Here is a 26835-nt window from a genome sequence, read left to right on the forward strand (position 1 = left end):
AGTAGGTTAATTTGACAAAAGGTTTGTCCAGCTTCAGGAGTGTCTAACATTGTCTTTCACTTTTTTGGCCTCTAGCTATACCTACATTGTGCTAAAAATCTTCAAAAATGCTAACAATTTGTTTTTGTAAATGATGAAAGGACATATGTTTTCTCTCCTATGTGTAAGCAAAATCTAAATTATAAATATATATGTAAGCATATACAGTCATATGCATATATACATAACCATTATAAGTATTGTATATACAGAGAAAGATTCTGACAGCTAACTCTCATTTAACAAAATGAGTACCGGGAAGCTGGAACATATGCAGTAAAGGGACAAGGTCAAAATGAGATAGCCAGATGAATGAAAAAAGGAAGAGTGGGCAAATGCACTCATAATATTCACTGCATATATGTGAAAATAGAATTACAAATAGGTAAATTGAGAGGATTGATGAGGTTAGGAGAGAGGGAGGAGGAAGATGAAGGGGGAGACATTCTTCAAGACATATTATCACAAACTGACCAGGGGATGGGGGCAGTCCACCCAGTTTCCAAGGCCCAGAGGTGAGATAAGCCATCCTTTCAGTTGCAGATAAACCAGGAGGCTTAAACCCAAAGAGGATATATACATGTATCCTGTCCTTTAACCCCAAAGAGGCCCTGCTGCTCCTCTCCAAGTGCCTTTTGTTTTTATTGGGGCTTTTTTTTTGTCAAGTTAATCTTTTCTTATTGGTTTTCAATCTTCTTATTATCTTTGGTTCATCTTACATTTCTCCACCCAACCCCCTTCCCCAAGATTTGTCATTCATATACTAGCAGAAGATGTAGCCTGGGAGGTGTTCATATGAAAGTGTTCCTTCCCTCCACCCAAACGGGGTGGTCTTTGTCTTTAAATTTTGGTAGAAGCTCTGTTCTGGACTGTTGTTCTTTGAGACAGGAGTCCACCATGTAGTTGCCAGCCTTTTAATAAAGACTCCTGATTTGATGTTTCAAAACATGGCTTCTCTGTGTTCTCATGACTGGATTTGTATCTGATATGCTGTGCAGTGTCTGATTTACCGTACAGAATACATATGGATGGACCTCCCATCAAATCTCCTTGGCTTTCTTTCACTCTTCCTTTCTTTCTTTCCTTCTTTCTCTCCCTTCCTTTCTTCCTTCCTTCCTTCCTTCCTTCCTTCCTTCCTTCCTTCCTTCCTTCCTTCCTTTCTCTCTCTCTCTCTTCCTTCCTCCCTCCCTCTCCCCCTTCCCCCTTTCTTTCTTTCTTTCTTTCTTTCTTTCTTTCTTTCTTTCTTTCTTTCTTTCTTTCTTTCTTTCTCTTCTTTCTCGTTCTCTCTCTCTCTCTCTCTCTCTCTCTCTCTCTCTCTCTCTCTCTCTCTCTCTCTCTCTTTCTTTCTCTCTCCCTCTTTCTTTCTTGTGCCAGTTTTAGGGCTTGAACTTAGGGCCAAGGCAGTTACTGTGCTGCTTTTGCTCAAAGCTAGCTCTCTCTACCATTTGAGCCAGAGCTCCACATACAGCTCATTGTAGATAAGTCTCATTGACTTTCCTGTCAGCCGTGTCTTCAAATAGTGATCCTCAGAACTCAGTTTCCTGTGGTAGCTAGGATTACAGGTCTGAACCACCAGCCCAGCTCCTATACATTTTCTTTAGTAGTTTTTAACAAGCCAGTTTACGAATGCAATCAGTGTCATCCCTTTCATCATTCTCATCCCTCCCTCCAACCCACCCTTACTTACCTTGATTTTCTTTTTGTGTTTTGTTTTAAATTTTTTATTGTATTTAATAAAAGGATTACATGATATTTGCCAGATAGAAGGTGCATTAATTCACATACATTGATACCCTTTCACATGTCTTGGTCCCCATTTCCCTCCCCCCCCACCCCCCCACCCGTCTTGGTTTTCCCCCCTTCCCTATCAAATTTCAAATAACCAAATACAAATAAATTCAATATATCAGATAACAAAGTGAGATACTGTAACACTATGAGATACCCAAGGGACAGCAAAGGAGATAAGAGACAACATAGTACATTAAGGACAACAATCATTCGTTATATGGCTTTTATTTCAATATCCTGGAGGTCCTTTCAATTAGCTTCATACTATATGGCCTTATGTATCAAGATTTTGCTCTATTGCAGATCTCTGCTAGGAGAGCCCAAGGTTTCTACTGATTATGACAAATGAGGGAAACCATTTATGTATCAAGATTTTGCTCTATTGCAGATCTCTGCAAGTAGAGCCCAAGGTTTCTACTGATTATGACAAATGAGGGAAACCATTGAGCCTAAGATCCTTTGAGTCTGGCTTACTTCACTTAATATGATCTTTTCTAAGTCTTTCCATTTCCTAACAAATGGGGCGATGTCATTCTTTCTGACAGCAGCATAGAATTCCATTGTGTACAAATACCACAACTTGTTGATCCACTCATCAACTGAGGGACATCTAGGTTGGTTCCATGTCTTTGCTATGGTGAATAGTGCTGCAATGAACATTGTTGTGCTAGTGGATTTAGTATGCCCTTGTTTCTGGATGGTTGGGTAAATGCCAAGTAGTGGAATTGCTGGGTCATAGGGGAGTTCTATGTTTAGCCTTTTGAGGCACTGCCACACTGCTTTCCATAGTGGTTGAATGAGTTTGCACTCCCACCAACAGTGTAGTAGTGATCCCTCCTGGCCACATCCCCTGCAGCATCTGTTATTATTCGTTTTCCTGATCCTGGCCATTCTAAGTGGAGTGAGGTGGAATCTTAGAGTTGTTTTGATTTGCATTTCTTTTATGACCAGAGATGTTGAGCATTTCTTCATGTGTCTATAGGCCATTTTTGTTTCTTCTTCAGAGAAGACTCTCTTTAAGTCTTTGGGCCATATTTTAATGGGATGGTTGTTACTTTGGAGTGATTCAATTTTTTGAGTTGTTGATATATTTTGGATATGAGGCCTTTGTCCATTGTTTGGTTGGTGAAGATCTTCTCCCACTCTGTAGGCTTCCTAATTAATTTACTAGCTATGTCCTTTGCCATACAAAAGCTCTGCAGTTTAATGCAGTCCCATTTATCCAGCCTTTCTCTGATTTGTTGTGATTCTTCGTCCTTATTAAGAAAGTTTCGACCTGTGCCAAGGAGGTCTAGTGTATCTCCTATTCCTTCCTGTAAAGTTTTCAGTGTGTCAGCTTTTACCTCCAGGTCTTTGATCCATTTGGAGTTAATTCTAGTAGACAGTGACAAAGAAGGATCCAACTTTAGTTTTCTGCAGGTGCTTAACCAGTTCTGCCAGCACAACTTGTTGAAGAGGCTGTCTTTCTTCCATTCTCTTGTTTTGGCTCCCTTGTCAAAGATTAGGTGGCCATAGGTCTGTGGTTTAGTATCTGGGTCCTCAGTTCTATTCCATTGGTCTTCAGGCCCGTTCTTGTGCCAGTACCAAGCTGTTTTGAGAATTATAGCTCTGTAATAGAGTCTAAAGTTTGGAATTGAAATTCCTCCAGCGCTGTTCTTTCTGCTGAGAAGTGTTTTTGCTATAGGGGTCTTTTATTATTCCATATGAAATTTTGAATTGCCTCTTCTATTTCTTTAAAGAATGCCATTGGGATATTGATGGGTATTGCGTTGAATTTGTAGATAGCCCTTGGCAAGATTGTCATTTTCACAATGTTGATTCTTCCAATCCAGGAGCATGGGAGGTTTTTCCATTTCCTTAGTTCTGCTTTAATTTCCTTTTTTAGGGTTTTAAAGTTTTCATCAAAAAGGTCCTTTACATTCTTAGTTAAGCTAATTCCTAGGTACTTTATTTTCTTTGAGGCTATTGTGAAAGGAGTTTCTTTCCTGATTATTGCCTCGTTCCTCTCACTGTTGGTGTAAAGGAAGGCTGTTGATTTTTGAGGGTTGATTTTATAGCCTGCTACTCTTCCAAAGTTTTGAATCAGCTCAAGGAGCTTGGGAGTAGAGTCTATAGGATTCTTTAAATACAGAATCATGTCATCTGCAAAGAGGGATAGTTTTATTTCCTCTTTCCCTACTTGGATCCCCTTTATGCTTGCTTCTTGCCTTATTGCCCTGGCTAGGAATTCTAGTACTATGTTAAAGAGTATTGGAGAGGAGTGGGCCTCCTTGTCTCGTTCCTGATTTTAGAGGGAATGGCTTTAGATTTCCACCATTAAGTGTAATACTAGCAGTGGGTTTCTCATACATCAACAGGAGCAAGGACAAAAATCACATGATTGTCTCAATAGATGCAGAAAAGGCATTTGACAAGATCTAACACCCCTTTATGTTACAAGCTCTGGAGAAACTAGGAATCCATGGAACATTCCTCAATGTAATAGAGGCTGTGTATGAGTTACCTTGCTTTTCTTAACTTTGTATGCATTGGATCCTCCATCACATTCTTCCCCCTTCTCCTCTTCATTCATCTACTCCTCTCTATGTGACTCCACCTTACCCTTTTCATGTTTCCTGGTGTCTATTTGATTGAATTTGGCCTTTGGAATTCTATGGAGTTATATTTATTTGAGTTCCCTTGAATCTACTGTATTTCAGTTAATACATTTATATATACTTACATACCACCTAATGTATTTACCTATATATTTACAAGCTAATTCTGGCTTCCCTGCATGAAGACACATATACAATCTTTGTCTCTCAGAAAGGAAAGATTAAAATTGTAATCTTTTAGATATGATGAGCTTATTTTTTTCTGGTTATACATTTAGAAGCAATCTGCAAAATTGTAATAATATAATAATTAGGATCAGATTTTGTCTACAAACCCTAAAGTTTATCTTAATGATAATATTTGGGAATAAAAGGACCATTTTAGGAAAAATTTCATTCTTAGATGTGATGATTCATTTTCTTCCCACTCCTCCCAATAATAAACCTTAAAACAATTCTTTACTGGCATTTTCATTGTTAGCATGACATTGTTAGCCTTTTCTGTCTCCTTTACTGCTGCTCTTATTTTTCTTCTCCATGTAAATGTTAGTTTTCTAACAGCATATGAAAATAAGCATGGCATTAATCACAGCCTAATGAGCATGCGCCATAAAAGGAAAATTCCTTACTGAATAAAAATATACTCAGCAGCTGGAACACATCCATATTTTCTCATATGAGGCTTAGTTAGATATTACCAGGATGATATCCTCTTTAAAAGTTAAAAATGCCTATGAGGGTGCTGTGTTTAGTTTATTCCCCTCATATGAGGCATAATGCCCATGAGATATATGCTAAAGTTCAAAATAGGAACTACATGAGTATTTAAGTACAATTAATTCATGTTGTTATTTATTGGCCAATTATATTATAAATTATAGTGCTTAAACAGAATACAATCAGATTTCTGTGAGCTATAATTTTGCCTGCCATGAATAGGAGAAATACACAATCAGTGCTTGCAGAAATACCATCCACCATCTCCCCTCCATTCTTTTCTTAGTGTACCCAATTTGTGTGTGTGTGTGTGTGTGTGTGTGTGTGTGTGTGTGTGTGTGTGTGTGCTTGTCCTGGGTCTTAAACTCAGAGTCTGGGCATTATATCTGAGCTTTTTTTTCTTTTTCCTCTTAAAGTTAGGACTGTAATACTTGAGTGATAGCTTCACTTCTGGCTTTTTTGGTGTTTGATTAGCAATACGAGTCTTATGGATTTTCCTGTCTGGGCTGTCTTTAAACGGTGATCCTTAGATCTCAGTTTCCTGACTAGCTGAGATTATAGGTATGAACCACCAGTGCCTGGTTAGTGTGCCTAATTTTATGTGAGAATTGTGCATGTACTATACTTTCTCTAATTTTATATTGGATTATCAGTGTTTTAGAATATTTTTTTTCTGCCAGTCCTGGGGCTTGAACTGAGGGCCTAAGCACTGTCCTTAAAGGTACTCAAGGCTAGAGCTTTACCACTTGAGCCACAGTACCATTTCTGGCTTTTTCTATGTATTTTGAACTAAAGAATAAAACCTGGGTCTTCGTGAATGGTAGGCAAGCACTCTACCACTAGGTCAAACTCCCCACCTACAAAATGTTACTTTTAGATTTTTTTCTTACCACTTCATTTCTCTTTCTCTTAAATGAGACCATAAATAAAAAATATTACCCTAAGTTTCTTAACAGAGAAAGATTTTGTATAATCTTTATTTTAGTTTAAAAATATAATTTTAAATATAATTTAAAAATCATACTTTTTGCTTTGAGAAATCATTATGGTAACAGTAAGTATTACTTTGATATTTTAAAATTTTGACAAGTTTATACTTATAAAATACCATTGCATTTAAATGTAACACTGAATTATATTTTGACAAATGCTGTCAACTATGAACTTTTAAGTACTTCTTTACCATTCAGTCACTCATTTTGCATAAATTAACTTTTTGAAGGACTCATTCATAAGCAACCAACCAGTAATTATATCTTACTTGTTCTATCTCTATGGCCTTATGGTTACATTTTTTCTTATGTCATATGCCATTTTAAAGTATTTGGGATGGAGACTATAGGTATGATTTTATTACAAATAAAACGGTTGTATACATTGTCAACATTGATCCTAATAAACAACTGATGTCTCTAAGATTTCTTAAGATTTTGCAATAATTTGGATTGAATATAAATATGTTTTTCATACAGATTTGGGAGTTCCTAGTGTCTTACTCTTTTGGGAGTTGAAATACAGAGAACAGAATAGATTTTTGTGGAGAAGTTTGGGCAGATAACAGGATCCAGAGTGTGAGGAATTTTTGTAGAAGTGAAAGAGCAAGTGACACTCATATATATATATATATATATATATATATATATATATATATATATATAGAGAGAGAGAGAGAGAGAGAGAGAGAGAGAGCATCACCTTTAAATAGAGAATAGAGGCATATAAAAAGTGACATAAAAGACATACCAGTCACTTCACATTTCAGCTCCAAGTTGCACCAATAAAGCAGCTAATCTACCTTTAAAACCCTTTTTGCTTATTAGCAACATTAGGGGAAGAATGGAAATTTATACTCAGATGTATCAGAGATCAATATTTTGTTGGTTAATTAATAGATTTCACTCCAAAAACACTCTTTCCCCAAAGCTTGATTGCTTTAGCGGTACTAGAAAAACTGATCTTACAATAAATAAAAAATGCAGATGTTTCAATGCTTCCAACCAATAGTCTAAAATGGTATTTCTGGACCAAACTATTTGTCTTCTAGTTCACACTGAGATAAGGAGTTTCCGCTGGAAGGAAATTAACTGCATCACCAATTTTCCTTCTCTGTGCAGCTCACAATTTTTCTCACAGCAAGGTATACTTTATAAAGGAATCCGTGCATTGATCCACATGCTGGCCTTGGCCCTTTACCTGATCACCACAAGATACTCAAGGACAAGTATTCAACTTGCTTTGCCCCACATACAGTTTACACGGCTAGAACTTGAAGCTAATCCACATATGCATAAAAAATTCAAAGCATTGATAGAAAAGTTTCAAAGTCTCATTAAAAATGCATTGTTTGACATAGACATTAAGTAAAGCTGTCCAAAGATTTTTGTATCTAATTTTGTTGACACCAAACATTACCAAACACAACCTAAGGATGTCCAGTAAGTAATCACATATGAAACTTATGAGAATCACACAGGTATTAGTTGTGTGTGTGTGTGTGTGTGTGTGTGTGTGTGTGTGTGTAAGTATGAGAGAGAGAGAGAGAGAGAGAGAGAGAGAGAGAGAGAGAGAGAGAGAGAGAGAGAGAGAGAGAGGTGCATAAGTAGGGTTTGAATTCAGGTCCTGGGTAATATCTCTTAGCTATTTCACCCAAAGATGGTGGTCTATGAGGTAATTCCAGTTTGACCATATTAGGAATTTAATGCGAACTGCAAGGTAGAATTTATTCTTAGATTTCCAAGTCCAAGACTGTTCATTAAATCTTTTGCTATTTTACTGTGTTTCCTTCACTGTGGAATGGAAGACATTTACCTAGTAAATGCCCAATATAAATGTCTAAGAGACAACTGTAGCACTTACTATAAGAGTTGTCATCTGGAGAATGTTTATAAAGTTATCACCAAATTTTGAAATCTTCCCAATTATATATATTTAATTTATAAAGCCATCCATGGAAGTGTTATAGCGCTAAAAATTTCAAAGCCTAACTTTACATAGGGGAACAGAGAAAAAATATGAGTTCAATTATGTTGCAAATGAGCATCTTCTACCATGTAAACATCCCCAAACACATTATAGCATAATGCTCTAATAAAAAAATAATTAAAAAAGGAAATAACCTGTCACAAGACCAGAATGTACCTAAGAGACAACAGAAAAGATGAGAATGACATTTTCCACAGAGACTTGGTTATTGGCTGGCCATTTTCTAACTAGTGAAGTTTATAAAGGAAATTTGAATGAGAAGTTGGTTTACGATCAATGGTGGAAGGCCATTTGCTAACATTTGCTCTTATTTCTCCAGTTATAGCAATATTTATTTCATCAATTTCTCATTGCATATACTGGGATGGAAACAAATACCTGCTGGCCAATGAATGTCATTTTTCATTGATAATGGAATTGTGCATAAAAAGACAATTATAAAGACATTAAGTGAACATTTTTTCCTTCTTATCGTTGATCACAAATATTCAGATTGAAATAAGAGGACACAAGAAAGGACAAAAAGCTCATACTACCACAAATATTCCCCAGACAAGAATGTTCTAGCATTCTATACTTTTCTGTGCATCACAGATAAGCTAGGAGATCAAGGGCATATTTGGGAGTTCCTTGCTAAGTATAAATACTGTACAGTTTGAAGATAATAGACAAGAAAGACAGCATTCTAGTTAATTTAATGGCTCTAGTTAATTTGCCAATTGATGGCTTTCCTACACGTCTACAAGTGGATTACATTCCTAACAGAAAAAGGTCACATATCCCAATTCTTTTATTTTCTGTTCTTTATTATCTTTAAGTAGTTGTATAAAAGGGTTTCAATTCAACCTATCACTTTATGTTTACAACACATCTTTATCAATGTCATCCTTACGATCATTTCCCACCATCACTCCTAACTCCACCTATCCCTTCAATTTACCTGCTTCCATTTTTATCTAAATACATTGAAAATCTTGACTGTTCTCTTCATTCTCCTGTGCCTCTCCCTCTGATTTCACCCTTTCCTGACACTTCAGGTCAACTCCCTCAGATTCATTTTGTCCAATTTGTAAATACATATGTAAAGGTATATAAGATCACATGTACATACAAACAAACTTAGTAACTAAAGTATGGTATATCAGGGGAGAATGCCAGTGGTGTCAACTCCTTCAAACAGTGAATTTAGTCTAATAAAATAAAGACCTGAGTCAATTGTATTGGCTTCATCCTTTCCTGAAAAATGATGAAGAGAGATTTCTACTATGCTGATTCTGACTATATGCATAGTATAGATGCAATCTGTCAAACACAATTCTGAGCCAATAAAATTTTTTTACCAGATAGATGCTTTCCTTTTTCCCATATATTTTTTATTGTAATTAATAGAAGGGTTACACTATATTCACCAGATAGAAGGTGCATTGCTTCACATACATTGATACCCTTTCTTATGTCTTGGTCCCCATTTCCCTCCCCCCACCCCCACCCCTCATCTTGTTTTCCCCCCTTCCCTACCCTATTTCAAATGATCAAATAAGTATATATACAATATATCAGATAACAAGGTGAAATACTGTAACAATATGAGATAACCAAGGGACAGCAAAAGAGATGAGAGATAGCATAGTACATTAAGGACTACAATCATTCATTAAAAAATATGGAACGCTTCATGAATTTGCATATCATCCTTGCGCAGGGGCCATGCTAATCTTCTCTGTATCCTTACAATTCTAGTATATGTGCTGCCTAAGCGAGCACGATAGATGCTTTTCTTGAAGAAAACATTAAGGAAGAAGTTATTCTTCCCCATAATCTTTCCCACAGAGAATGCACTGTTTTCTTGATTTCCAATTCACTTCTAATTTCCCTCAAGGGAAATTAATGACATGTATTTTACTTTTATAGATGATGGGAGATGAATTGTCCAGGTTAACTGATTCTTTAGGCTCCAATGGGAAGAGCTACATCTTTCTAGGGCACTGGTTTTTGAAGAGTACCAAATGAGGCACCAGGGAAGAGCTCAGGAAGCATCACATGGAGGCTTTTGGTTCACTCTCTGCATGAGTTAATTTGCTCTGCTCTCTTCTGTCTTATAGCCTGTACTTTAGCCCTGGCCATTCATTCCTAAGTACATCCGGAAAGTCATAAGAGTCAGCCAAAAATGCAGAAAAGAGATGTGATGTGCCGAATGTTTAGCCTACAGCACATCTTACATAAACAGAAAGAACAATTAAGTTATCTAGGGCAATCAGAAGTAATAAAACATTGGTCTTTTCATAGATGTTTCTGTTGTCTATTAATTCTGTCAGTGCTTCCACATAGACACTGGCTACTTCTTCAACTGAAAACCGTACCTCCTGCTGACATTATTAGTACAGTAAATAGGAGAAAATGCAAACTTTAATCATTGAATGCAATTCAATGGCCTCTATGGCCTCAGGTCTTCAGTAAGAACAAAATAATACTCATGTAAAACAATCCAAACTACTCTAAACTATGCCAACTTCTCTGAATATGGCAATGTGCTGCAAAACCATCGATGACTTAAAAAATGGTCCATTCAGACAAACGTCGAGTCTCATTTTGCATAGAGTAATTCTAATAATTCATTCCCTCAAAGATGCTACTTATCACCATTGCTTTTCTATATCTGCTGTTAGTATATGAAATATAGTTTCAGGTAGAAATTAGATTGTATTTTTCAAATTATTTATTTCATAGCTAAACATAAATATGCTTTAGAAAGAAAATGTGTATTCCAGTTCTATATGATCTAATTCAGTGATTTTAGAATGTCTGTGTGTTTGAGGCATCAAATTTCTTATGACTAGATTTTCTCTTTTAGAACACTATTTTGGCATTATAAATTTTGTTTGATAAAAGTTTATGTTTCATTTTTGAATACGAGAAAGGATTTGTTTGCATTGAGCGTAGTCTGGAGTTCTTCATTACTAACCTTATACATTTTCCCAAGCATAATTTAGAAACACAGAGATCATACGACTCAGTGTGGACATGTTTTGGGGGACATTAACTTTACATCTATGTTACTTGTAGTAAAAACCCAACTTACATGTGTACGTAGAATTTGGTCATTAACTCCCTTTACTCTGATTTTAGTAGGTTGTTTTTTTTGTTTTGTTTTGTTTTTTTTTTGCCAGTCCTGGGCTTGAGCTCAGGGCCTGAGCAGTGTCCTTGGACTTTCTCAAGGCTAGAGCTCTACCACTTGAGCCACAACACCACTTCTGGCTTTTGTTCTATGTATGTGGTACTGAGGAATCGAACCTGGGTCCTCATACATGCAAGGCAAGCACTTTAATCACTAGGCCAAACTCCCGGCCAATTTTAGTAGTTTTTAATTTTGCATTTTGATGAATAAAATTCTTAAATTACACAATTTGACTGAGCCTATATTGCTTCAAATCTGCTTAGTCACTGGAAAGTGTTTCTTCCAGTTGTTCTTGCCATTGCTACATAATCCCTTCTTAGGCATGCTAATCTGAAAACTTAATAACGAGGCAGCTTTCTGTTAACATAATAGCAGCTCTAGATGTTTAGACATTATAAATCCATTCCCAGCACTGTTTAATTCTTTAGATAATTATTCAGAACGGAAACTTGAATCCTCAGATGGTGAGGGGCACCTGTTTATATCACCACTGTCCTGTCTATGAGGATTGCATAATCATGAGGTTTGTTGTCACATGTTAGCAGTATATTGTTATCAATCTCCTTCCCACAATATCAGATCAGAAAGACTGAATTATTTCTGTAATTTCCAAGAAAATAAAGAGATTATCATTAAAGTGTTAATTTCCTACAGACTTATTTCAATTATCAAGGCAGATTAGGAAGAAGGAAAGTCAAAAGTGTTATGAAATTTGATGCTATTCTGTGCTGCCTTAAAGAAATCTTTTGATCAGATTTCTTGGTCTATTTTGCAATTTCACCTTTTCTTCTGCATAAAAGGTCATACTAGGCAAGTTTCTGAAGAACAAACAATAGATAAATAAAAAGTACCTCCTAATTTCTTGGATTTCATTGATTATTGATAAAAGTACATGACATTATGCATCTCCTGTTATTTTTGTTAAGCCTATTATCCACTTATTTCTTGATTACTTACATAAAGATTGGTATGGCATACTGATTTGAAGACTTAGTGACATACAGGGGCTTTACATTTCCACACACAGGTTTTCTTTATATATGAAACTGAAACCCAGGTGGGAAAACAATATGCATTGGATCTCTCCTTATTCTCTGTAATTGATGCTTGTATATTTTGCATCTGATATCACACACATATTCACAAATATGAGAAGCACAATTTGAGACCATAAAGATTCTCATTGATTGTTATTCCTCCAGTATACTACTATCATTTTGATTTGGGATGGGGCAGGATCTTATGACAAGGAAAAGGGGAAATGCACTGATCTGCGTGTTATGAACTACACAGGCAAAGCACTTTTACTGGGACATTAACTTGTGAACAGCAGCGAGCAAGCACAGAGAGTGATCAGGCTGCTGGTTTAACAAATGGAGCAGCAGCTGTTACTGGGTGTTGGTAAAAGTTTTTGGTAGCTCTTGTTGTCTAAAAGATGGTTTGAACCAAACATGGTCATTGAAAGATGCTTTCCTTGTGTGTGTGTAAGCACCTGCACCTTAAATTTTATAGGCTAAGTGCTTCACCCAATCCAGGTATTAATTGGTTATTCTTAGAGTTGGCATCATTCTCTTGCATAAATGTTCTAGCCTTCTGGTTAGATTTGGGCCTTCTAATAAGTCTGTGGGACTCTAGGTGTTAAAGCAACTGAACTAAGACGAGGAAAGCACACAAACACAAATTAGCCCAAGAGGCGATATATCAAGTTAACCTGTTGTATAGTCCTACACAAAATATTTAAAAACATGAGTAGCCTGTGTACATGTATAGCTAAGTAGAATCTGGTGCATAATTAGTACAGTGTGAGGGAGACACTCTATGAAAGCAGATGGCCCATCAGTATTATCCTGTGGCATCAAGTGAAGTCAGAGGGCTTTGTTTGTTTTCAGCAAACTTGTTTTCAAGTTTTGCAAAGTAACCGAGACAACTGTTGTTATACCTCATATGTCACAAGGCAAAGCTTGTGCACAGTTAATCATTTATTTCCCAGTTCTGTGCCCTCCAAGGGTAAATCAAAATTAGAAGTTGTGACTCATCTAACGATACTATTAAAGAAATCAAACTATGAGTCACAAAATAAGAATACTCTGGTTGTGTCACAGTATTGATACCTGTGACCCAATTATCAATAATTTTAATTAGTCACTAATGAAAAAATGGTTCTTAAATATTAACATAAGCCCTTGTGATAATGATGATGTTATAATTATCCTCCCAGATGTTGTTTCAAACAAAGAAACAGGTGGCTGTGGATCTGAGAACAATAAACAGGTCGAGAGCCTGTTGCCTATAATCTTATCTACTCTGGTAGCTTAGACGTGAGGATTGGTATGGTTCCAGTGGCAGATTACCAGCCTTTAACAAAAAAGGCCAGGTTCTAGGTTTAAGGACTAGCTCCAAATTAAACAACCAACTAACTATCTAACTAACTAACTAGAGTAGTGTAAGGAGAAGGGGGAGGAAAATATGTAGGGAAATATGTAATGACCAAATAAAGCTGAGAAATTTATGATGAGTATATCTAGCACAGAACTTTCCTCACATATTGTATGTTTAATATCATACTATAATAAATATAAATATATAATAAATGATTACATAGGATTCATTTCCAATCATAATTGTCCAAAAAATTGTATATCTTCTTGAATAGTTGAATAAAAGGTAAATAATTCAGTGGAACTTAGGCATGTATTCTCACTTGACTTCTAAGAGTTCGAAGTATGCCTTTGAATGTAGAGTGATATCTAGAATGTTGAAAGAAATTGAAGACTGGTGCCAATTGCTGCCACTAAAGTGAAGTGCTTTTATTGGTAATAAGCTGACAAGAATAGCAATCCAACAGGAAGAAGGAAATTCCTTTTGAATCCTCGACTGATGGCATCTAAGGGCAGGATCTAGAATGTTAAGTGATAAAAGAAAAATGTAACTGCTATAAATTGTAGCCATTCTGAAAGAAAAGGTAAAAATCTTGACTTTTAGCTCTTGCCTATTTTTATGCTATGAAATTAAGATGATGAACTGGTATAAGGGTGGTAGATAAGTAAATAACAGAGAAAGAAACACCATATCCAAAATGCATGGTTATTCTATTGGTGAAGTTAACACACAAAAGGAAACATTTCTTAAGACTGTAAACCTTCTGTTGTGTGCTTTTCCATCAACAAGGGAAAAAGACAGGAAACAAAGCAGAGGAAACTTTAGGAGGTGATGCTTAAGTTTATGGTATTAATAATTATATAGTAAAAACATATTTGAAAATATGTTTCCACTACATATCTCAAAATTCTTGTAGGTCAATTCTATCCAAATAAAGTACTCAAAAGAAAAAAATTGATAAGGCAAAATGGCTATGCAGTAAAAGTATTCTTACATGACCAAAAAGGCCTTCAGGTGGGATGACTGGAAAGAGCCAAGAATGTCTAATCTGCACATATTTGATTGCAAATAATGAGAGAACTTCCTAGAAGAACAGGATTTTAACCCAGAATTTCAGAGGCTTTTGAGTTTATATACTCAGCAAGAGAAAGTGACCTCACTTATATGTGCGTTTCTTGCTAGGTGGAACTTCTGTTACTTTCAAATTGAGCCATTTCATTTTATTAACTAGTGAATCATTATGTAACAATGAAAAGCTGTGGGTGTTTTCCCTCCATTTGGGAGTTGTACAACATTACTTTTAACTAAACAATTCTCTCTTATACATACAACCCCAGGGTAGAATCCTAAAGATGAAAACTTTGAGTGGAATAATGCAGTGACAGTGGAAGTTTCAATGCACATAGACCACAATTTGAATATTGTAGAAGGTGGCATTAATGCCTTCTTTTCCCTTATGTCAGTTTGGCTTTGTAATTTATTCTTCTGAAAGGTGTTGAGCTTTTTCTTGACATTCCTTGAGATGGGGCATGTGACTTGCTTTGCCTAATAGGACTTGCTTTGCCTAATGTGGAAGCAAAAGTATCAGTTCCTCAAACAGATGTTCATAGAACTTAATTATTTGTGTCATTCTTTTTGCCAATCCTGGGACTTGAACTCAGGGCCTTAGCACTGTCCTTGAGCTTTCTCAAGGTTTGAGCTCTACCACTTAATCCACTGCACCACTTCTGCCTTTTTCTGTGTATGGAATACTGAGGAATTGAACCCAGGGCTTCATGAATGCTAGGCAAGGACTTTACCACTAGGCAACTCGCCTAGCCCTTATTTGTGTCACTTTTTCACACATCTGGCATTGACATGAGAATGGAACACATTGTAACTTGCCTGAGAGAATCATGGAGCAGACTCTCTCTCTAGCTCAGCCTCATTCAGGTCAACTTATCTACAAATGATAAGCTATTCATCTTTTTTTTTTTTTGCTGGTTGTGGGGCTTGAACTCAGGGCCTGAGCACTGTCCTTGGACTTTTCTCAGGGCTAGAGCTCTACCCACTGAGCCATAGCACCACTTCCAGCTTTTTTCTATGTATGTGGTATTGCGGAATCAGACCTGGGCTTTGTGCATGCCAGGCAAGCACTAGGTCAAACTCCCAGCCCAAGATATTCATATTGAAGACTAGATGAGCACTGAGCATACTGTTTGCATGCAGTAGTCTAGCAAGTCACACAGATCTAATGATAGCTTTGTATTCCAAGTCACTCCATTAGGATATAATATGAAAACATATAAAAAAGAAAACAAAAGGAAAGTTAAAGAAAGAACCTACATAAGCAAGGACAATACCTAAGTCATCTAAGTGTTATCTTACTCATGAAGATGGAATTTCTAAAAGCTTTGGACTGGCTAATAGTCTTTGGAAGTTCTTTGTTTTAATCTTCTGCTCATTCAAATGTAATGCATTTTGGTACATGCTATTTTCCTAACCTGAAGGAATTTTAAGTGAAAATAATTAAAATTCTTATTTTAGAAAGTATTTTTAACTTTTTACTTTAATGGGAAAAGGGAAACTAAAATTCTGTTCCAAGAACCTGGAAAACTTTGTGTGGGTAGTTAGTCTGTAAGCTGACATCCAGTTTCATTCAGGAAATCCCTGTTGAAATTGTGTTTGTTGGAAAAAATTTGGTCTTGGTAATGATACCTTATAAATGATGAACCTGAAGGCTCTAAGAGGGTAAAGTTGCATAATGACAGACAAGAGTTTGGATTAAATTTTATGTCAACAGAGTCGTTCTCACATAACCTTTGTGGAACTTATGGTACAAAACAGCTTTCTGTATTTAACTCTGCATTCTGTATCGTCTTTTCACTTTTAGTAACTTTCCTTGAAGAGTTGTGTAAGCCAGGCACTTGGCTCATGTCAGTCATCTAGCTACTCAGGAGGCTGAAATCGGAGGATCACTGTCCAAAGCCAGCTCATAGCTGTAGAATGCTAGTTTTGAGCAAAAAAAAAAGTTCAAGGACAGTGCTCAGGACTGGAGTTAACAATGGCAAAAAAAATGCAGTATGTTGGAATTAACCAATTTTTGAATAGCCTATTATGCCCTATTGATTCTTGATGTGAAATCTTAAATTATGATGAAAACTTTATAGTAAAGTTTTGCTGTAGCATTCTTTAAGAGGAAAAATTTCAGTCTTATGTATATAGAATTATTTATTTTTGAAGAAACTAAAATTAGCTTGAAATAGTGTTTCTGAGGATCCTCCAAACTGCTTTCCAGAGTGGTTGTACTAGTTTATATTCCCACCGGCAGTGCAGTAGGGTTCTTTCTTCACATGGCCATCAGCATTTGTCTGAGTTCAGAATATTGGCCATTCTGATGGGGTAAGGTGGTATCTTAGGGTTGTTTTCGTTTGCATTTCTTTTATGACCATAGATGATGAGCATTTTCTCATATGTTTCTGTGCCATTTTTACCTCTCCCTCTGATAACTCTCTTTAGTTCTCTTGCCCGTTTAGTGATGGTTTGTTGGGTTTGGGTAGGATTAGTTTAAGTTTCGTGCAGATATTGGATATTAAATCTTTGTCTGGTGTATTATTGGTAAATGTCTTTTCCCAGTTAATTGGTTGTCTTTCTACTTTAGTACCTATGCCTTTGTGCAGAAACTTTTTATTTTTAGGTCGTCCCATTTATTGAGTCTCTCTCCAATCTTTTGTGACCCCGGCCCTCTGTTCAGGAAGTTTTTCCCTGTGCCTATGAGTTCCAGTGTCTCTCCTACTCTATTGTGTAGTAGTTTCAGAGTTTCAGGTCTGATATTGAGGTCTTTGATCCATTTTGAGTTAATGTTCATGCATGGCAACAAACTGGGATTGACTTTTAGTTTTCTGCATATGGCCACCCAGAGTTTTTGTTCTACTGTATATCTCTTAGCTCCTGTGTCAAACTTTGTTACCTATTAAAGAGAGTGTACTTCAGAATCTAGAAGATCTTTTGTTGACTATGTGCTTTTGAATGTGTGTGACTTCATTGATATCAAGTCAATTTCTTTTATGTAATAAAATCTATTAGAGATTGAGAATATTAAGAAGACAATGTGGGAGTTAGTCCAACATGGCCAAAAAAATTGCTAGAAGTTTGGGAGACATGGTATAAAAGGAGATGTCATAGTTCTGGCCTATCTCAGAGATGAGTCAATTTATGATATTTAGATTTATACTGAGTATAGCTAAATTTATGATATGTAAGTTTATATTCGGTATAATCTAAATTTTTTTGTTTTTTCCCAGAAGATCTATAATAACAATTCATGTATCATCTCTAAACTATTCTTTAAAGAGAGAGCTATGATTTTTGTCAGGGCATGTAGGGATAAAAGGATATTTAGTATATTTTCCAACTAGCTCAAGGCCCAGACAAGATAAATAAGCATATATTTATGAAAATAATGATATAGCTAGAATTTAATATGTATTTTTAAGATCATAATGTTATAGGACTTGAACTCTGGACCTGGGCATTGTCTCTAAGCTCTTTAGCTCAAGGCTACTGTCCTACCCCTTGAGTCTCAGTACCACTTCTGGTTTTCTGGTGGTTCATTGGAGATAAACATCTCACAGACTTTAGTGTCCAGGCTGGCTTTAAATCATGATCCTCAGATCTCAGCCTCCTGAGTAGCTAGTATTATAAGCATGAGCCACTGCACCCACCTTATATTTTTATCTTTTCATCATAATTAAATGCATCCTTTCCTGTTTTGATTGACTGCTATATGTTTCAAATGTCCCTTGTGTGTACAGGAAAAATGTCTTTTTTCTACACACACAATCTTTCCAATTTCATCCTGTAATTAACTTTAGGTACTTGATCATGTGGAAGTGAAACAACAACTAGTTTTCTAATGTTGTTAAGAAGTTCTAGATTAGCCACAAATTTTTACGTTGTGGTGCAAAAATGATAACAATATATGTCGGCTTCCTCCAAGTTGTGTTAACTGACCTGTAGCTAATTCCTATGTCCATAGTGCATCATAGAGTTGGAGATCAGGGTGCCTCTCATATCCTAATGTATGACACATTTATGAGATAAGACAAAATTCAGCAAATTCTGTCTACCAGAAATCCTGTGCTTTGCTCTTCACCTAATATGAAGGAGTGGCTTTTTGTGTCAATTATTTCCTTTCTTTGGGGTCTTATTGGATAACAACATTACCTGGGCTGGTATAACCTACCTTCTTTGGGCTTCTGTCCTTGAGGCAGTATTAGCAGGCCACAGATATTCTTTTTCCTGTTGGAAAAGTACAGATTTGTATTAGAGTTCCTGACAGATGCCAGAGTATATTCTGAAGTAGGCAGACCCTACTGACAGCAGGTAATTGAAATTTATTCTTCTGATAAATTTCTCCCAGAAAGCACTTCATTTTTATATTGACTATTTTTGTCTTGATGTGGGCATCAAGTTGACAGATCTACATAAGTTGTTAAGAATCTGTTGGTGTCAAAATTTTACAGAAGATTGGTCTAGAAGAGATAGAGTTATAATAGATAAGGTTTTTATTGCCCATTGACATCTGGCAAAATTCTTTCCCGGAGATAATAATCTAGACTGACACACACACATATATATGTATAAACATATGACAATATATATAACAATGATACTATATATTACTGTATATGTGTATATGTGTACACACATAGATGTCTCTTGCTTGAAGAATGCTGTCATCCTCCTATTTTTTATGTGCTCTATTATTCTGTGTCCTTCCTTACTCATCCCCGGGGATTTTCTTCTCACTAACATGGCTGAACTGACGAGCTTCAGTTTAGGGAGATTTACAATAATCTCAAAACAGGGCCATATCTTTCACCTGCAGTTATTTTCATTCTTTCTGATTTTCCTCCTGTTCTTTCATTTTGTATTTTCTTTATGAAGATTTTTTCCTAGAATTGAAAACTGTGAAGGGCTTTGAATTAGTCTATGAAATAATGCAATGTACATGCTTTCACCAAGTTCTCTTATGTAATTAATGGATATGCTTAAAATGGATTTTATTGCATTGTGTTTTATTTTGGAAAGTTGCCATACCATAAATACACATTCTAAATCTGATACAGTAACATATTTCTATTTTCTCATCATTTTCTTATTTTCAACAATATACCTGGCTTTTTATCCAGTTCTTTGATATGGACATTAAAGTTTACTTTACAGGATTGTCAGAATTTAGTCTAAACGTACTCAAGCAATAAAGAAAAAAAATCAGAGGTTAGATATCAACTCCAAGAGACCACCAGTTTCCTCCTTGTATAATTTACATCAGACCTAATATATTCCTATTCCCAAATGTGCTTTTCTGCTAGACTATATTATGATGAGTTTCACTGATAAACTTAACAAATAATTTCATAATGGCTGAGTTTATTTTAAAAATCATTTGTCATTGGACTAATTAAATATAACAAAATTAGGTTTAACAGATTTCTTTTTTAAGTATGTTAGGGAAATTCTCTACTTACGATCATCAATAACTAGCCAGTTTTCGTTGTTTCTTTTTTTAACTATTTGTCTCCTTTGATAGTAATGGGGTCTTCTAGGTAGACATTCTGTTACTGAAATTATAACTCTTGCTCCTCATGTTTTTAGTTAATTTTCAGATAGGGTTTCACATTTACTGCATGGGCTGGCCTGGACTGTAATTTTCCTATTCACACCTCTTGCTTCTCTAGGATGACAAGCCCAGGCCGTAGGTGTAGCTTTTTTGTTTAAGTGAGATTTCACTGTTTCCTGGTCTGGTCTGGAATTGCAATGTTCTTATGTACGCCTACTACCAATTTGGGATGACAAGTACAAACCACATAGCCAGGCTTCCCCCACCCCCCGTTTCAATGGTGTCTCATTAACTTTTGCCTGTGCTGGCTAGAAACAACAATCTTCCCATGTCCTGGGATTGCACATATAAGCTACTGTGCCTAGCCTTCATATTTTTAAGAATATCATAATAAAATATGAACTAATGATTCCTTAATTTAAAAAGCTTCTTCCCACACACTATACTCAAAATGCTATATAAAAATTACTAACTTGATATCTGATATATTGTATATATGCTTATTTGGTTATTTGAAATTGGGTAGGGAAGGGGTGAAAACAAGATGAGGGGTAGGGGTAGGGTAGGGAATTGGGGACCAAGACATGAGAAAGGGTATCAATGTTTGTGAAGTAATGCATCTTCTATCTGGTGAGTATACTGTAACCCTTCTATAAATTACAATAAAATATATGAAAAAAATTACTAACTTGACATATAACTCTTGTTCCACTTGTAAGGCCGAGATGTATATATAGTACTATATTGCCTGAAAAATTCTGTAGAACTATGATATAATTGTGTCCTGTTAGATTTCTGTTACAGCACAACAAACAATGTACGAGGAACTTGATGAGTTAATCTAACAATTGTTTAGCTTTGTCATAAAAATTCCAGTCAAATAAGTACTTGAAAAAGGTGAGGCATAGTCAATGGGAGAGAGATAGACAAAAGAAGGAGTGGCAGGACAGAATGCAGTCAAGAACTCAATGTATGTTCTACAATATTAAGAAGAATGAGGGAAGGGGTTAGTTTGGGAAGAATTAGGCATAGGTGAAAATGTTGAAACATGGTCACAAGGCATTATATTAATGAATTGCCATTAATGAATTAATGGCAATTCCTTTGTACAGATACTTAAAGATTTTAAAAAAGATATGTCATTTTTGTAGATTAAAAAATCATAAGATAAACTTGTCTGGATGCACACTTGGAGAATCACATGATGGATATAAAAGTATAGATCAGTCTGAGCTTGTATCTGGAGCCTCTGGAGGAAAAAAAGTCCCCTTGTCTGATTATCCTGGTTGTTGGAATAAATAATTGTTTGGGGGTGGGGGTTATAGGACTGAGGCTCCCTTTTCTTTGTGGGCTGTCAATAGAGAGGTCTCATGTATTCTAGAAGCTTCCTGAATTTTTTTTCATGTAACTCCCTCCACTTTCCAGCCTGCAAAAAGTACGCCAAATATTTTCTGGACTTAAATTGTCTGGCTCCCTTCTATGGCTGGGATTAGCCAGAAAGAAACTTCTGGTTTAATGAGAAGTCGTATGATTCTTAGATCCACCCAAACAATCAGGTAGTTTTCCTATGTGAAGATCAATTGATTTGCAAACTTAATTACATTTAACAACTCTTCTTGGCTGTGCAAACATATCTGTGATGCAACCTCTCAATTTATTCATGAACTTGACGACTGAGGAGGAAAATTTTAGGGTGTCATAAATTCTGCTTCCCACATTTGAGTTTCCATTCTCTGAGTAGAAAAAAATTCTTCTTCCCACATGTAAATTTTCTATCTCTGAAGAGAAAAGCAAATGAACATCCTAAATGATCCTAAATGAACATCACATGATGATAGTAAATAGTTCAGTATCATCTGTCTTCATCATTTGTCTTTCCCAATTCTGTTATTCAAGTTCATGTTTTATTTCCTCCCATGTCATTTTTTTTAAAGCTATAGGCTAGTTCCTTCTATTTATTTGGGCTTATCTAATTGCATCCATTGTCATCTGGACCATGGAGTATTGACAGGATGCTCCCTATTACAATGTATCTTAGGGACACTTCCTTAGATAGGATGGATCTGGACTTTTAATCATAAGGGATACATCTCATTTTGTTCCAGATACATCTAGATACCATTTCTATTCTTAAAATACATCATATGTGCTAAAAGAGTTATATCTTGGCAGATTAAGCTAGTTCCACAAAATAATTGTAAATATTCACTGCCACATTTGAACACTTCTGGAGAATTGCAAGCCACTTTTTCCAATGGCAGAGGAAGAATTTTATTAAAGGGGGAATTAAAGTTCAGATTTAAAGTTTTGAATGGTGGTGAATGTCTGTAATTCTAGGCATTTAGAAGATAACAGTGGAAACATCTCAAGTTGGAAGCAAGCCAGAGTAAAGTTAGCAAGAGTCTGTCTGAAAAACAAAACATAAAACAGAAGGAAATGGGGACATGACGTAGAGGTAGAGCACCTGCTAAAAATGTACCATAAGTTCCAATACTGAAAATAATTTTTATTAACTTCATATATTGCAGGTTCAATTTGAACAAAATGGATTTTAGTTCCTGCTAGTTCTTTGAGTCTTGTTGTTTGAATATTTAAATTATAAGAATCTTAAGCTTACGTAAATATTCCTGCTGGTAGAGTTACATTGAGAGAAACATGTCTTTCAGGCATATCTCAACTTAATAATTGGACTGTATTTCATTTATTTTATATACTTGTTCTATATTGGTACAGGATAATAAGGAGTTTCTGCAATTATCTCAAGTAATGAGTCATTTCTAACAACAGATCATTCATTATAAGCCATTTTTGTACTTCACAGTTGCTGAACATGTCATTTTTCCTTTATTGTTAGCTCCCCCCAATAGCCCTTGTAAAGGACAGTGGAGCTGAAAAAGAGCTATCTAGTTACATACTCACTGCAATGGTTTCTATCTTTCTTTTCTGTTAAAACATCCTGCTTCTCACAGAATTTAGGTACAATGTCATTCATATATATATATATATGTATGCTTTCTATACTGTTTTTTCACTGTTAAAGGAATTTTATTAAAGCAAGAATTTTATAATCCAAATTACATTTCCTCACACAGTTATCAATTCTGTTACTTAGAACTGACATCCTGAGCTATTCCACAGTAAAGAATTACAAAATTAAAGAAAGGAATGCTTTAAATTTTTGTACTTTGCTGAAAATTATTTTTCCCAGGGTCTATAAAACATTAATTTGTTTTTATATTTTACTATTTTTAAATTTTTAATATTTTTTATTATATTTAATGCAAGGGTTACATGATATTTGCCAGATACAAGGTGCATTAATTCATTGATACCCTTTGACATGTCTTGGTCCTCATTTCCGTCCCCCCACCCCCACTCCTCATCTTGTTTTCCCACCTTCCCTATCCAATTTCAAATAACCAAATACAAATATATCCGATATATCAGGTAACAAAGTGAGATACTGTAATAATATGAGATAACCAAGGGACAGCAAAAGAGATGAGAGATAATATAGTACCTTAAGGACAACAATCATTCATTATATGGCTTTGTTTCTATATCCTAGAGGTCCGTTCATTTAGCATTATACTATATGGCCTTATGTATAAAGGTTTTGCTCTATTGCAAATCTCTGCTAGGAGAGCCCATGGTTTCTACTGATTATGACAAATGAGGGAAACCATTGAGCCTAAGTTCCTTTGAGTCTGGCTTACTTCACTTAATATGATTTTTTCTAAGTCCTTTCATTTTCTAACAAATGGGGCCATGCCGTTCTTTCTGACAGCAGCATAGAATTCCATTGTGTATAAATACCACATCTTGTTGATCCATTCATCAACTGAGGGACATCTAGGTTGGTTCCATGTCTTTGCTATGGTAAATAGTGCTGCAATGAACATTGTTGTGCTAGTGGGTTTAGTATGTCCTTGTTTCTGGATGATTGGGTAAAAGCCAAGTAGTGGAATTGCTGGGTCATAGCGCAGCTCAATGTTTAGTCTTTTGAGGAACTGCCATACTGCTTTCCATAGTGGTTGAACGAGTTTTCACTCCCACCAACAGTGTAGTAATGATCTCTCCTGGCCACATCCCCTCCAGAATCTGTGTAATCAGCATCATGAAAATGACAATCTTGCCAAGGGCTATCTACAAACTCAACGCAATACCCATCAATATCCCAATGTCATTCTTTAAAGAAATAGAAGAGGCAATCCAAAATTTCATATGGAATAATAAAAGAACCCGTATAGCAAAAACACTTCTGAGCAGAAAGAACAGCACAGGAGGAATTTCAATACCAAACTTTAGACTCTATTACAGAGCTATAATTATCAAAAGAGCTTGGTACTGGCACAAGAACGGGCCTGAAGACCAATGGAATAGAACTGAAGACCCAGATATTAAACCACAGACCTATGGCCACCTAATCTTTGACAAGGGAGCCAAAACAAGAGAATGGAAGAAAGATAGCCTCTTCAACAAGTGGTGCTGGCAGAACTGGTTAAGCACCTATAGAAAACTAAAGTTGGATCCTTCTTTGTCACTCTGCACTAGAATTAACTCCAAATAGATCAAAGACCTCGAGGTAAAAGCGGATACACTGAAATCTTTACAGGAAGGAATAGGAGATACACTAGGCCTCCTTGACACAGGTCGAAACTTTCTTAATAAGGACCAAGAATCACAACAAATCAGAGAAAGGCTGGATAAGTGGGACTGCATTAAACTGCAGAGCTTTTGTATGGCAAAGGACATAGCTAGTAAATTAATTAGGAAGCCTACAGAGTGGGAGAAGATCTTCACCAACCATACAACGGACAAAGGCCTCATATCTAAAATATATCAACACCTCAAAAAATTGAATCACTCCAAAACTAATCTCTAAAGTAACAACCATCCCATTAAAAGATGGGCCAAAGACTTAAAAGAGAGTCTTCTCTGAAGAAGAAACAAAAATAGCCTATAGACACATGAAAAAAATACTCAACATCTCTGGTCATAAAAGAAATGCAAATCAAAACAACTCTAAGATTCCACCTCACTCCAGTTAGAATGGCCAGGATCAAGAAAACTATTTTACTATTTTTTGTAGGTTTTTTTTTTTTGTTTGTTTTTAAATCAAGTAATCTAGGACTAGCACTGCTTGCTAGACCTGGCATGTGCTTGGTACATAAGGTTCAAAGTTTCCTTTCCTTTTTTTATTTATTTTATATTTTGCAATGTTTTTTTCATAATATTTAAGTTTTTCGATGTTTAGATATTTTTTCTTCGGTGAAGCACGAGTTTCTTTTCATGGTCCCTGATCAATTTTTAAGCAGTTGGAACCCCAGTGGCACTGTTAACTGCTTTCTGGGCAGCCACTTTAGCTTGGTTGGCTTATAATACAGCTACAGCTTCATTAACCTCAGAACACAGAGACTCTGGAGACTCAAGCATCGCAAAGAAGAGCGCCAGGCTCACCTCACTAATCAGTATATGCAGAGAATGGCAAGTGTACTAGCTGTGCCCAACCCTGTAATTAACCCCTACCAGCCAGCACCTCCTTCAGGTTACTTCATGGCAGCTATCCCACATCTCAGAACCGGCCTGCATACTATCCTCCTAGCCAAATTGCTCAACTAAGACCAAGTCCTCGGTGGACTGCTCAGGGTACCATACCTCATCCATTCCAAACTATTCCCGGTGCTAACCGCCCAGCCGCTCCTAGACCACCATTTAGTACTATGAGACCAGCTTCTTCCCAGGTTCCATGAGTCATGTCCACACAGCGTGCTGCAAACACATCAACACAAACAATGGGTCCACATCCTGCAGCTGCTGCTACAGCAGCCACTCCTGCTGTCCGCACGGTTCCCCAGTATAAATACGCTGCAGGTGTCCGCAATCCTCAGCAACATCTTAATGCACAGCCACAAGTTACCCTGCAACAGCCTGCTGTCCATGTACAAGGTCAGGAACCGTTGACTGCTTCCATGTTGGCATCTGCTCCCCCCCTCAAGAGCAAAAGCAAATGTTGGGTGAAAGCCTGTTTCCATTTATCCAAGCCATGCACCCCACTCTTGCTGGTAAAATCATGTTGTTGGAGATGGATAATTCAGAACTACTTCATATGCTTGAGTCTCCAGAGTCTCTGCGTTCCAAGGTTGATGAAGCTGTAGCTGTGCTATACTGGTTTTTTAATTATATATGATTATCATATATAATGTTATACGATGTTCTCTATGCATGTCTACTTATCTATCATCTTTCTGTCCCTCTGTCCTTTGTATATTTATCTTCATTATCCCATCATTTCTGCAGTCTTATTGATTACCCAGTTAACAAACAGGAAGGAATATTTGCAAATTTGTAGCATTAATGTCTGTGTCTATTTATTTTTACATTCTGTAAGTTCTTTTGATTTCATCTGTCACTCATCTTTCTGTGCTTTATTTAGATTGTGTTTACAAACCCACTTTGATCCTTCTAGCTTCTGTACTATGCTCCTTTCTCTGTACCTTTTTCACTTACATTCCTATTTTGTCTTTTTGTATAGTTATAACTAATACTAA

General features: G+C 36.2%; 1 non-coding gene and 1 pseudogene across 1 annotated transcript; one reads left to right on the forward strand and one right to left on the reverse strand.

Annotated features, from left to right (window-relative positions):
* The window catches only part of LOC150060834 (polyadenylate-binding protein 1 pseudogene), a 58943-nt pseudogene extending 32469 nt beyond the window's left edge, over positions 1–26474 (forward strand).
* Positions 9784–9890, reverse strand: LOC150060835 (U6 spliceosomal RNA). The gene has a single exon (XR_016536332.1). It is a non-coding gene; the product is annotated as a U6 spliceosomal RNA (small nuclear RNA).
* Positions 26475–26835: the final 361 nt, after the last annotated feature.

Source organism: Megascapheus bottae, chromosome 7 (genome assembly GCF_031878675.1).
Source record: "Megascapheus bottae isolate mThoBot1 chromosome 7, mThoBot2.hap1, whole genome shotgun sequence".
Lineage (NCBI taxonomy): Eukaryota > Metazoa > Chordata > Mammalia > Rodentia > Geomyidae > Megascapheus > Megascapheus bottae.